The following is a 13,061-nucleotide window of genomic DNA, read 5'->3' as shown; positions in this document are numbered from 1 at the left end:
CTCAGGGTGGCTCCGGGGTGGAGTCCGCTCCCGGCTGCCACGCCCTCCACTGTAGGGCGGAGCATGTAAATAGACTGGAGATCTTGCTTCTGCGGGAGAGAAATGTAGGGGGTCCCCCACGCATGTGAAGTTTCTTGTGAAACTTGAAGGGCACAAGACGTTTGTAGCAGAGTCCAACGCTTATCTTAGGAGAGGATAGGGGAGCACAGGAGGGAGAAGAGTCGCGCGAGAGCTCACCACGAGTTAAAGTGGTACAAGGAGAGGACCGCACGGGCCATGGCCACCATATAGAGTATCGCTTCTCGGCCTTTTGGCTAAGATCAAGTGTAGTATCTGTTCTTATCAGCTTAATATCTGATACGTCCTCTATCCGAGGACAATATATTAAGTGAATTTTTAGGACTAGGAGTTGGAATAGGAGCTTGCTCCGTCCACTCCACGCATCGACCTGGTATTGCAGTATCTCCAGGAGCGGTGCACCCCCTCGGGGCCATTTAATATTGGTTTTAAAGAAAGCTGTAGCTTTGTTTCTCAAGGGTACCACAAAAGGACAGTATGTCCTCACATTGATTTTCTGTGCAGTGGAAAGTTAAATTTTAGAAGTCTTTGGGATGGAGAGATGTCTCAGCGTTTAAGAGTACTGACGCTTTCCCAGAGGTGCAGAGTTTTTCCAGCGACTACATGATGGCTCACAACCATCTGTAATGGGATCCGATGCTTTCTTTTGATGTGTCTGAAGACAGCGACAGTTCTTATATACATAAGATAAAAATTTTAAAAAGTCTTAAAATTTTTTTTATAGTGTACACATTTGTTTTATTCTAAGAAAAAAAAAAAAAAAAAAAAAGCTGGGCTGCACTGCGGGCTCAGTGGTTAAGAACACTAATTGCTCTTCCAAAGGTCCTGAGTTCAATTCCCAGTGTGGTGGCTCACAACCATCTGTAATGGGTCTGATGCTCTCTTTTGGTGTGTCTGAAGATTCTAGTGACAGTATACTCACATACTAAATAAATAAATAAATAAATAAATAAATAAATAATATGATTCTTCAAACTCCAATGGGTTTCTGCTCCTTTTAAGCAACGAGTGAAGAGACATTAAATGAATCTAAAATACTAGACATCAAAAAACTTTTGAATTCTTCAACTTTTGGCAAAAACAAGGAGGTGGCACAAGCCTTTAATCTCAGCACTCATGAGGCAGAGACAGGTGGGTCTCTATGAGTTTGAGGCCAGCCTGGTCTACAAAGCTAGTCCAGGGGCTCCATTAGAGAAACCCTGTCGGGGAGGGGGGCAGGTGGGGAGAGGACACCTACTGAACCACAGAAATGAAGAGTATTGGGGTGGGGCGCCCTAAAAGGATTGCTTCTGGAGCTGAACCCACCTCAGACTGTTGGTTACGCATGGAGGCTTTGCCCCAGACGTGGGCTGCATCCCCATCTAAATCCAGGCATGTGCCATCTACAAAGCTCTGTCGACCTTCAGTGTTTCAATTCAGAATACATAGATATGCCTGCTCCTACAGCCCAAGGACAGATCATTGTGACCACAAGGAGTGTCACCTTGCCTTCAGAAACCATGTGACAATTCTAAAGCTTACATAGATTGCACACTTCAAAAAAAGCATATTTCCAGGAGAGAGGTGATGTACACAGAACCAGGGTTCCAGAAGACTGGGATGGCTAGGAACATGTGCTTTCTTGAGAGGAAGGAAAACCATTAGTCAGATGGGGCCAGAGAGTGCTTGGTGACTTGTCCTGTAGATCCTCATGGAAGACCTTGGTCTGGCTAGGAGCTAAGGCCAAAAAGGTAGGCCTAGAAACTGAATAGGGCCACCTACTGGGACCATTGTCAACCTAAGACCACCCTTAGGGGCTTAAAGGGACAAGCCAAACCTTCTAGGGTCTATCTGTCTGTCCCTGTAGATACTGAGGGGCAGGTGGAGAAACCCTGGCCTTTGTCCTCAGTACCACATAAGGGGAAATATAACTTTGTGATAAGACCAGCCACAACCTGCTCTTCCAGACTGAGCATTTTGATAGATGTAACCCAACTGTTTAACAGACGATCTGTTTAGCTTCAGTTCCTTATGAGACTCAGGCTACATATCCTTGACCAAAATAATTTATAAAACTTAAGTGGTGCTGGGCAGTGGTGGCCCATGCCTTCAGTTTCAGTACTTGGGAGGCAGAGATAGGAAGATCTGGTCTCCAGAGTGAGGTCCAGGACAGCCAGAGCTACACAGAGAAACTCTGTCTCACAAAGCCAAAATTTAACACATTAATAGATTATGGTAAGAATTGCAGAACTCTGTGACCATACTAAAAACTATTAGATTTTATTCTCAAATTTATTTTTATTGAGACAGAGTCTCATTGTGTAGCCCAAGCTACCCTTGAACTTGTGGTGATCCTCCTGCTTCTGCTTCTCAAGTGCTGGAATTACTGTTGTGTACCACTATGCCCAACCTGGACTTTATACTTTAAGTGAATTAGTTATATGGGGTATAAATTAAACATTATTTATCGTATCTCAATAAAGCCACTATGAAAAACACTGTTGCAGATTTGGCCCTTGGGTGCCCCTTTGAGCTGGTTCTTGGGTCCCTTTGACATTCTCAGTCCATATTTTAAACACTTTTTTGTCGGCATTCAGGAATCACCACACAAACCATACAAACATCAATCTCAGTTAAGCAAGAATAGTTTATTGAACGCACACCCCAAGACTGATCAATCAGGACCACTGGAGCCTGATTGTGATACCTGTCTGTCCTGAAAGCAGGCTTTTTGTAGGAAAAAGCAGGTTCAAAAAGTTTAAAAGTCAAGGAGGGGAACAGTACGTTTTGGCTAACTAGACAGAGGATTACAGCTAAGCTTTAGCCTGACTGGTCCTTAGTGAGGTAAGAGGGGCGGTGGATGGGTGGTGAACAGAGGAATTTCAGAACATTGAGACAATAGAGCATAAATAATCAAACCATCACTTTTTAGCTTATTCATAGCATCCTACAGTATCAGCTATGGATAATAACTTCTGGGAAGTGGAGTCTGAGAACCTGGACTTAATTTCACCTTATGAGCCAAATGGTGACTGAATACAAAATGGCTACAGTTATATTAAAAGGAGCAGGCCTCAACATTTTTAAACTTTCTGCTAGAAGATAATTCAGAATTATGCTATACTATTTCTTGCTCTAGGTCCCTCTGGTATTTGTTTTGCTTTTGGGAGGGTAGGGTTGTTTGAGACAGGGTCTATGTAGTCTTGGCTGTCTTTTCTATGTAGACCATACTAGCTTTGAATTCACAGAGATCTGCCTACCCCTGCTTCCCAAGTGCTGAGATTAAAGGTGTGTACTACTATACAACCTTTCATCTTATTTTTAACATATTTAAAACTTATTTATACATATGAGTATTTGCATGTATGCCTGCATAACAGAAGAGGGCACTGGATCCCATTACAGATGGTTGTGAGCCACCATGTGGTTGCTGGTAATTGAACTCAGGACCTCTGGAAGAGCAGTCCTTATAACCATTGAGCGCTGAGTCCTGCTTGGCCATGTGTAAGGGACGGCATGACATGGTTCCTGCTGCTGAAACAGAGCCAGCAGAGCTTGGGCATCCCTGAGTGTTGATGATTGCTGTAGGTGTAAGCTTGTCTGGATATTTGACTTTATGTTCCCCCTTCAGGGGAGTGTTCTCTCTGCCAAGGTTAATGACTTTATGATACTACAAACAAAACAGAAACAAGACTGTGCTTGAGGCAGAAGCAGGCAGATCTCTGTGAGTTTGAGGCTAGCCAAGGCTACACAAAGAGTAACCATGTCTCAAGAAGGAGGAGGAGGAAGAAGAAAAAGAAGAGGAGGAAGAGAAAAACCACAGTGCCTGGGCAGTGGTCGTACACAACTTTAATCTCAGCACTTGGATGGCAAAGGCAGGCACATCTCTATGAATTCCAGGCTAGCCAGGGCTACACAGAGAAACTCTGTCTCAAACAAACAAACAAAATTAAGAGGGAAAAAAAGGGGGAGGAGGAAGAAGAGGAAGAGGAGGAGGGGGAAGTTCACAATAATGTGTGTAAAGTATGAGAAAGCTATATCGTTAAAAAATAAAAATAAACCATATTAATGGAACTAAGCATATAGTAGTTTTAGTTATTTGTAAATTCATAAGGAATGTATTATAATTTGGGGAAAGGTAATTCTGGTTCTTCCCGTATGTTCCCTGGGTCATAGTCTTTGGCAGGAGCTACTAGACGGAAAGGCTGAACTTTCTTTGCTTCCTGCCTTCCTGTGCTTTCTCTTCAGTTTCCTTGGTTGCTTTTGCCATCAGTGTTCACCAGCAGGGAGCAAATGGTTGCCAATGATGGTCTCAGTTACTTGGATTGTAGAATTTATAATTTCCTTCCAGTGTTTTGTGTGGTTTGTAGTTTAAAAAGAAAAGTTTCCAAGGAGCTGGATATGGCTTAGTTGGTAGAGTATTTTCCTAGCATGCACAAAGTCCTGGGTTCGGTCCCGGCATCCCATGAAACAGAGTATAATGTCACAGGCTTCTGATGTGGGCATGGATGGGAGACTGTTGGCAGGAAGATCAGGAGGTCAAGGTCTTCTTTGGCTACACGGAAAGTTTGCCCTTGGGCTACACAAGACCCTGTTCCCTCCTTCACCCTTAAAAAAAAAAAAAAATTGTGGAAAGTAAAATCAAGAGAGGTGCCTGGGAGCCAGATGTGGTGCACATCATCAGAGGCATGCCGATCTCTATGGTCTACGTATTTCCAGGTCTAAATTCCAGGTCTCACTACTTCCTGAGATTGTATAGAAAAGAAAGGAGAAGCGGAAGAAGAGAAACTAAACTAGTGGGGTGGAGGAAGGGGGAGAGGAGAGAAAAGAAAGGGGGGAGGGAGGAAGGGAGGAGAAAGAAGAGAGAGACCCCACCCACCAAGAGTGCAGGCCTGGGCCAAAGCATCCCACATCCCGCGAGCTTGTGCCTCCTCGGGACCTGCTAACTAACCGCTACCGGTTATCAACCGCCACCGCCACCACCACGCAAGAGGATGGAGGAACGAGGAGCAAGGAGTGGCACTGGGTAAGCACATTCAGCAGAGTCGCCCCTTATTGGCTTCCAGCAAACCCCAGATCGAAAGTCCTGAACACTGTCAAATGTCTCAATGTCAAAAACAGATACAGATTTGCAAATGCAAACGAGACCAAATTAGATGTGCTTATACGTCAGACTGCATCGAAAAGTATCAACCAGAAAAATGTGCGCCGTGCGGTGTGTTGCTTTGCAGTGCGGTGCGGTGCGGTGCGGTGCAGGAGGTGGGTGAATTGTACATAGTTTGCAGAGGTTGGAGAAGCGGCTATTGGAAGTGTCCCAAGTAGAGCCCCAATAGAAGGGAGCAGTTTGTTACCCGTTGAGATACCTTCTTAGAGTTGCGGATTCCTAAGAAGTTTTTATGGGGCTGAGAGATGGCTCAGGAGTTAAGAGTCTTTGTTGCTCTTCCAGGTTTGACAATAACTCCAGTTCTAGGGGATCTGCCACTCACTTCACAACTCCAAACAGGAACATGAATATTTATGAGGTAAGTGCCATTGGTATGTTCATGACAGTGTAGCCTGTATATATCAAAGGTTATGATAACCTCAGAGGCAGGCAAGGAGGCTCAGCCTACTCCAAGCCAACAACAGCAGGCTCCAGCCCAGACTCCAGAGAATCCGCCATCTCAACAAGGGGCCCTGGCTGCAGCTACAGGGCTATCTGTGGAAACAGCTTTCTGCCATTCGCTGGGAGACCCTAGATGAGGTGGGAGGGCTCCTTGAAAACCTTGAAACTGAGGTGAGCTGGGAGCTCCAGCTGACCTTCAAAGCCCAGAGGAAGTACAGCAAGAGTCCATAGTTCAAACTCTAGAATCTTCTGTGGACAGTGAAGCTGAAAATCCAGCAAGACTTCAGCTTCTGGGTCAAGAACTGTACACTGCTCTGGGTGACAGTTTAGCCTATAAATGTACAATCCATAATAACTTCCAATTCATAAATCTTCCTGCTCAGAGGGATTCCTCATTGGCTTACCAGCTAGGCCCTCTGTGGAAGCTTGTCTAATGAGCCTTGTCCACAGCTCAGCCTTCAGTCACCCGAGGGGTAGAATGTTTTGGAAACCCATCTGGAGGCCCAGGTTCAGCTTCCAGAATAGTTGAGGAGGCAGAGCCTTCAACACAGCAGGGGATTCCGTTTCAGCCTGTAGGCTAAACCATTTTCCTGTAAGCAGGAATGGCTAACTCCACCTCTCAGTCTCCTGAGGAGACAGAATCAATTCTGGAAACCTTGGCTAAGTCTGCAAAGACTCCTAAAGAAGTCAAGAAGGCTCTGTTTAAGCCAAAGACCACTTGAAGCTCCTATGAAAGGGTAGTTGACACTTTACCAGTTCATGAGGTGACAGTCTAACCAGGTCAGAAAGAAGTTCACCGTTATAACTTGCCCCACATTACAGTGAGGCCTGAGAATGTGGTGTTTAGTAACCTTAGAGCCTACCAAGAATGTTGAATCTAACCTGGTCCAGCAGGAGTCCCCAGTGTAACCTCCAGTGTATGCCGAGGAGCTAGAACTTTCTCTCTGAGCTGAAACAGCCAGCCCAGTCCCCTGAGTTTCCTAGGCAAAGGTAACCACCAGGCTACTAGCTGGTAGTTCCATTTGAAGCTTCAGAATTTTCTGAGAAGCTGAAACCTTCTCTAACCCACCAGGAAAAATGAATTCAGTCTCCAGAGAGCATCTTGAAGTGACATTTTTTTCCCTCAAGGTCACCATCAAGGTCAGCCTTTAAGCTTGTCCAGAATGACTATTAAACCTTCAGATGTGGAGCCCGGCTTGGTGACACACGCCTTTAATCCCAGCACTCGAGAGACAGAGGCAGGGAGGGAGGTCTCTGAGTTTGAGGCCAGTCTGGTCTACAGAGAGAAAGTTCCAGGGAGAAACACAGAGAAATCCTGTGTCAAAAACAAAACACACACACAAAAAAAGAACCCTCTATATAAGGGTTAACTACAGTTCCTCTGAGTCGTGTTCAAAGTCTGACTGGGAACTTCCAAAGTTACTGCTGAAAGTTTCCTAAGAACACAGCTAAGCACCTGGACCTGGGAAGGAGTTCAGACCTGTTTCAGCTCAGCAGGAAGACCTATCATCCCCACAATGAAAGTTTCTTGGTCAGTCAGACATCCCTCTCCAGCCTCCAGGGTTCTCTAAAAATGAATCTTTTCCATCCCAACAAGAGGCTCCCTGCACAGACTCTTTGTCTCACCCACAAAGCAGCAGGTCCTTTCCCAACTTACCAGGAGGTCCTGGGTCTACCAGTCCACCATGGAGGCAGAGCCATATCTGGCTCAGAAAATGTCCCTATCCCAGCCTGCAGAACTCACTGAGGGAGGTGGGAACCATTTCTAAATGCTTCAGCCAACCCCAGCTTAGCCTCCAGAGTCCTCTAAGGAGAGTAGAACTTTCTCTGACCCATGTGGCCTCCAGAACTACCAGACACCATAGGTCAACCTCCAGCAGGTTATGAAGCAATCTTCCCAACATCAGTCCAAGGCCAATCTCACGTTTCTACATCATCCTTCACATTTGAAACTGGGACTCACATGACTTCAGAGCCCTGCTTATAGGGGCTGGAAAATTCTGCAGCCCTAAATAGGCCCAGAGCTACTCTCTGGAAGAGACCTCCAGGTATCATTTCCACACCCAAACCACATTCAGGGTCTGAAACCATATATCAACAAAGTCACAGCTCATCCTTTCAATCTGGAACTTGACTGCAGGACCCCACATGAAGGTTGAAGACCCTCACTGAACCTGTACAGCCACCCAAGGAGCACATAGCTCAAGCCCCAGTGCAATGCCAGTAGGAGTACACTTGTGTCATTAACCACTGTGTCACCAACTACAGAGGCTGCATGTTCTGAAGTCCCTAAGATGACAGCGCTGCCTCTAAAACACCCTGAGGTGTTCCTTTCGCCTCCAGACTAGGTTCAGGCACAGGTTTGTTTGGTTTGGTTTGGTTTGGTTTGGTTTTTCGAGACAGGGTTTCTCTGTGTAGCCCTGGCTGTCCTGGAACTCACTCTGTAGACCAGGCTGGCCTCGAACTCAGAAATCTGCCTGCCTCTGCCTCCCAAGTGCTGGGATTAAAGGCGTGTGCCACCTCACCTGATGTGAAAGGTGTCTGTCTGGGAGTTGAATACCCTTCAGTGCAGTGTCCACAGAAGGAATCTGGTTCTCCAGAACTGCTCTTACAAGCAGTTATGAACCACCTGACAAGGCTACTGGGCACTGAACTCAGGTCCTCAGCAAGAACAGCCAGTGCTCTTACTGAACATTTCTCCAGCCCCTGCTTTTTGTTTCTTAAGACATGTAGGCAAGGCTGGCTACAAACTCAGGATCCTCCCACCGTCACAGACCAGACATGGCCCTAACACTACACTGTGTAAATCTCAAGTCTTGTTGCCAAGAAGGGAATATCCACACAAACATTTCTTTGCTGTTGTTTGGTTTTGGTTTATGGTTTGAATCCTGGCTGTCTTGGAGCTTGCTGTGTAGATCAGACTCGCTTTGAACTCACAGAGATCCACCTGACTCTGCCTCTCAAGTGCAGATGCTTCCCACCATACCCAACCTCCTCTACAGTATTTCTGTCTGTTTGGAGAGAAGAGAATACTGGGTTCTTTGCTGCAAACGGTTAAGAATGTTATGCTTGTTTAGAGTGTGCATGTGCACATGTGTGTACATGCCAGGATGGATATGTGGAGGTCAGAGGACAACTTGCAGGAGTTGGTTCTCTATTTCTATCAGGTGGGTTCCTAGGATTGAACTCAGCTTGTCAAGTTTGTGTGGCAAATGACTGTACCCACTGGGTCATTTCACAGGTCCTGGAAAGTTAATTTTAATCCTGGATACACAGGTCCAGAAGTATATATTTTGTTAACCTTTATTTAAACAAATAGATGATTCTCTTAAGCTCGGGGATTTAGAAAAGTAGGAGAAACAAGCCTCATAGGGGCGCTAAACGCAGGCCTTCTAGGCCCGAAGGGGGCCGACTGCTTCTCTTGTTTGTTTGCTTACTTGTTTATTTGTTTGTTTTGTTGTTTGATTTTTTTTTTTTTAAGACCTAGTTTCTCTGTGTAGTCCTGACTGTCCTGAAACTCAGAGATTTGCCTGCCTCTGCCTCCCAGATGCTGGGATCAAAAGCGTGGGCCACCACATCTGGCACAAGGAAGGTGTTTTCTTTTCAGGGTGTTAATCCACTTCCTTCTCAGATCATTGACTTCTCAACAGAGTCTGATTTCAAAATTCAACTATTGGCTGAGTTGGTGGCCCAGGCCTTTAAATTAACCCCAGCACTCAAGAGGCAGAGACAGGCAGATTTCTGTAAACTGAGGCCCGCAAATTCTAGATCAGCTAGTTCTACAGAGAGTCTGTCTCAAAAAAAAAAAAAAAAAAAAAAAAAGAAAGAAAGAAAGGAACAAAGAAAGAAAAGAAGGAGAGGGCAGGAGAAATGACTCAGTCAGGAGCACTGACTGCTCATCCTTACACAGACATACATGCAGGCAAAACACCAGTGTGCATAAAATTAAAATAAGTTTAAAAAGAAAAGAGAAAAGGGAAACAAATGTCTCTGCTGAGGTGATTGGCATTTGTGGTATCTCCCTGTGCCAGCTCTAGTATTCTGGTTACGAAATAACACTGAGATGTACGAAGAGGAGTCAGCCATGCCCAAATCCCACTCCTTCCAAAACAGTCACTTTCCTACGACTCCCACCTCTTTGGTTTTTTTTTTTTTTTTTAATTTTAATTTTTTAATTTAATTTAATTTTATTTATTTATTATTATTAATTTTTTTTTGTTTGTTTGTTTGTTTGTTTGTTTTGTTTTTCGAGACAGGGTTTCTCTGTGTAGCCCTGGCTGTCCTGGAACTCACTCTGTAGACCAGGCTGGCCTCGAACTCAGAAATCTGCCTGCCTCTGCCTCCCAAGTGCTGGGATTACCACCTGGCTTTTTAAATTTTTTTAAATTTAATTTTATTTTCCAACCTGACTGCAGTTTCTCCTCCCTCCTCCCCTCCCAGCTCCTGCTTCCCACCTCTCCTCTGTCCACCCCCATCCCTTCCTCCTCTGTTTCTCTTCATAAAAGGGCCACCAACCACCTCTTTGGTTTATAAACATTCAAGTTTGCTCAAATATTTTTCTCACTCTGAAACCTCCATGCTTTCAAGGAACTTCAAATTGGTAGAGGAAAAACAGGATATAAATTATTAAAAACTAAGGAATGGGGCTGAAGAGACAGCTAAACAGTTTAGAGTACTTGCTGCCTTTGCAGAGGCCCAGGCTGGGCTCCCATCCACAAACATGGTACCTACAGTGGTCTGTAACTCCAGTCCTAGCAGATCTGATCCCTTCTCTGGCCTCCTTGGGCACCAGGCATGCACATGTTAAAAAAAAAAAAAAAATATATATATATATATATATATATATATATATATATATATATATATGACATCCCATACACATTAAATTTTTTTTTTTAATTGTAATTCTCTTGGGACAGGAACCTATCCACACAAGGACATACTTGACTCCAGTGCTGTAAGGAGCTTTGCATGATTCTCATCTGAAACTGGAACAATAAGGAACGGAGAGCAGAGAAGTTCTGGCCTTGTGCACTTCATAAAAGGCTTTTTCAAGTTACTCTATTTTACGTGTATGAGTGTTTTGTTTGCACATTGCCATTTGCATCATGTTCAGCCTGGGCTAGCGTAGGTCAGAAGAGGTCATCCAGTCCGATCCACTAGAACTGGAGTTACAGATGTTTGTGGGCCACAGTGTGGGTGCTGGGAACCAGATACAGATCCTCTGGAAGAAGAGCAAGTGCTCTTAACTGCTGAGCCATCGCTCCAGCCACCACACACACTCCTCCAGCCCCAGCCTTCTGCATTTTAGAATTTCAGGTAAGGTTCATAGGGAAAATGCTATTGCTCTGTTGACCAATTTCACATAGGAATAAACCAGCTAAATAAAATATGTCTTCACCTACACCACAGATCCCTGGCAATAGGAAGAACAAGGAGGCTATGGTATGTTTTTTTTTTCCTGTGAAGAGCTTTCTGTGAGGGAGCCTAGGATACATCAGATCAGAGCTTCTCAGTAGCTAGCACTACATGGGAAGACACTGGGTGGAGGTGAAGGACTTTGTCCTGCTGAGAGTGAGAGGTACCTGCCTGTGATCCCTCAGAAGACTGACCTTGCCCTGGACACCAGAAGGGAGTGGAGGGAGTTCTGTCCACTGTGTGTGACAAGGGACAGTGTGGGTATGAAAAGGGTCTCTTCTCAGATCTGCAGATGTGGGTGAACATTTCTCCTTCAGCTCTGGGAGGATGGGGCAGTGTGCTGTGCTCAGGAGACTCCCTGGATGCACACTGTAATGTTCTGAGTAGACAGCTACCCTGTCAGTGATTTCCCTGCCCCCCTCTCTCCACCACTTCACAGGATTGAGTTTAGGTTACCTTTCCCTCACCAATGGCACACAAGTATTGCTGGCCTCTAATGGCTATGGTCTTGCGGTACTGTGGCCAGTCTTCTCTTATGGAAATTATTCTCCTTTTTGTCGACAGCTAAAGAAGCATCTATAGGGAACCCAGGAGCATCCATGTAAGTATTGCAGGCCTGAATGGAGAACGCCATCACTGAGCTCACTACTGAGTTGAAAAGGAGAAATTTAAAAGAAAAAAAAAAAAGTTGTTTTAGCTCTTCAGGATTCGCCAATGCGCAGCTTGACGTTAACAATGAAAGTGATGTTATTAGTGCTTTAAGTTACATATCGCCATATTTCTCAGAGGGGGATCTGGAAGACGTGATGTTAATGCTGTCACCATCCATCACACTACTGTATTCTAATGTACAAGATGTAAAGAATACCCTGGGCTCTCTGCAAAATGATAGAGTCCTCCACTGATCTGCTTCTGATAACTTGAGCTACAAAAGTAAGCTCTATTTTTTGCAGAAAATCTGTTAGATGCAGAAACTGATGAGATTAGAAAGAGAAAGCCTCCATGCTTGTTCAGCAGTCGAACCGTTTAGATTCCCAAATCTAAACGACGAATATTTGAAAAGAGATGGGAACCCGCCCAGGCAGAGGAAGACAGTCTTGTAGAGATTGAGAAAGCAGAGAGACAGCTCCACAGTATGAGCAGGGTCCCCAAGGGGACAGGCAGCATACAGAAAAGGCACTTCAAGGAAGTGAGGGGCAAGAGCCTATGGAGCAAGCAGAGTGTGCAGACGCCTCTGGAGAACATCTCCAAGGACAGGCAGCTCGGGAGCCCACCATCAACGGAGCTGCAGTGGCTCGGTTTGGAGCAGAAGCCCAGGGAGTTAGTGGGGAATTCCTTCTCCTCAGAGCTCTTGCTCCCCATGGAACACCAGGAGAAACTCTCTTTCTCCCCAGATTTCTCCCCAGAACCGTCCCTGGTGGACAAGGCTCCCACTACAAAATCGCTACCTGAGTTCATAGACAGATGAAAAGACTTGTCTTACATATTTTTGTTTTCGAAAGTGCAAATGTTAATGTGAAGAGAACGAAGGGTTCTAACCCAAGTTCACAAAGTGAAGAAAGATATCGAAACCTTAGGAAGAAAAAAAAATCTCATTTCCAGTTGATTGCAAAGAGGCTGGCAGCATCCTCTGCAGTGAGGAGCCTGATAAATTCCCCTGCACAAGGGGTCTTTTCATCTTTAGGAGACCTGAGTTATGCTGAAAGGCCCTTTTCAGAATTATATGCAGCTCCAGAGTCCTCTATAGAAAAGCCTCTTGAAGAAATTCAAGCTGCAACAGATAATATTGGAGAAAATATTCTTGAACCAACCATCACTGTGCCTGAAGAAACTACATCAGAAAATAAACCTGAGATTCCTACTGCAGATTCTAATGTGTCTACATCCAACTTAATTCCAATTGATCAGCAAACCAGCAAGCCACAGTCAGACTTCACTGTGGGGACTGAGACGAACGTCCATCTGGTAGAAGTTGTTTACC

At 45.0% G+C, this 13,061-nt stretch overlaps 1 long non-coding RNA gene and 1 other non-coding gene across 2 annotated transcripts; both read left to right on the top strand.

The window, feature by feature from the left end:
• The first annotated feature begins 294 nt into the window (after positions 1 to 294).
• LOC117712237 (U2 spliceosomal RNA) lies at positions 295 to 485 on the top strand. Its single transcript, XR_004607291.1, has one exon. It is a non-coding gene; the product is annotated as a U2 spliceosomal RNA (small nuclear RNA).
• A 4,471-nt stretch (positions 486 to 4,956) lies between these two features.
• Positions 4,957 to 10,721, top strand: LOC143442658 (uncharacterized). The gene is made up of 4 exons (XR_013110999.1): positions 4,957 to 5,083; positions 5,179 to 5,316; positions 5,504 to 5,579; positions 10,582 to 10,721. It is a non-coding gene; the product is annotated as an uncharacterized LOC143442658 (long non-coding RNA).
• The last annotated feature ends 2,340 nt before the right edge of the window (positions 10,722 to 13,061 follow it).

This window comes from Arvicanthis niloticus, chromosome 6, assembly GCF_011762505.2.
Source record: "Arvicanthis niloticus isolate mArvNil1 chromosome 6, mArvNil1.pat.X, whole genome shotgun sequence".
Classification (NCBI taxonomy): Eukaryota; Metazoa; Chordata; class Mammalia; order Rodentia; family Muridae; genus Arvicanthis; species Arvicanthis niloticus.
This window is presented reverse-complemented; position numbering and strand designations above follow the sequence as displayed.